Source organism: Dysidea avara, chromosome 3, assembly GCF_963678975.1.
Source record: "Dysidea avara chromosome 3, odDysAvar1.4, whole genome shotgun sequence".
Lineage (NCBI taxonomy): Eukaryota > Metazoa > Porifera > Demospongiae > Dictyoceratida > Dysideidae > Dysidea > Dysidea avara.
In genome coordinates, this window is record NC_089274.1 from 21,059,466 (window position 1) to 21,060,332 (window position 867).

An 867-nucleotide genomic window follows, 5' to 3' on the forward strand; every position below is an offset into this window, starting at 1 on the left:
TTAGGATCTAAATTGTACAACCCTAATAACAATAAACATAAGGCTATTATACATTTCATCTTGCAATCTTTATAGGTGCTAACAATGTACCACCGAATTTAGTAGATAACAGCAAATTCCGTGTAATAATTGAAGAATTGAATTCTCGGTACAGTTTGCCTCATTGATATAAAATGGGAAATAAAATTGAAAAATTTATCAAAACACCAAATCTAAAGTTTCTGGAAGTCTAGGGGGTGCTACCAAGGTTAGTATAGGTGAAGATATCTAACACTAACTATAATGAAACTAAATACTAACTAAAATTACAAAAATATGGGGTACCAGAACTAATACTAACTAAAACTATGGTGGAATTTGGGTACAAGAACTAGTAAAATGAATTTGCTGTACTAAAACAACACTACTCCAAACAGCACTCTATATGGTAACAACACACTCTATGAGTTGCAACCACAATTAAATGATACCAGTAACCTATAACAATTCCTGAAACAATAATAAAACAGTAGGTACATCTGTATCAATTATGTGAATGACATATAGCTGCATACACCTTTTTGGTTCTGGTGTATCTTGGTTACATTGCCACTCGGTGTTCAACTGTTAGTACATGCAATTAACTAGGAGAAAACATCCTGATCACTCCTATAAGCGTTTGATTGTAAGTCGGATGGCTGCAGGATTGTAGAAGATTCAGTATCCCCATCTGTGGATAGTGTAAACTCTCATTATGTAGTTACATATTATTTCTAATGCATGGTTTGTTTTTTTTTAAGTTTCAAACATACATGTAGAACCAGGTGTCCTACAAACCTTCAGCACTTGTGCTGTAAACATATAACAGTCTAATTGATGACTGCTGTA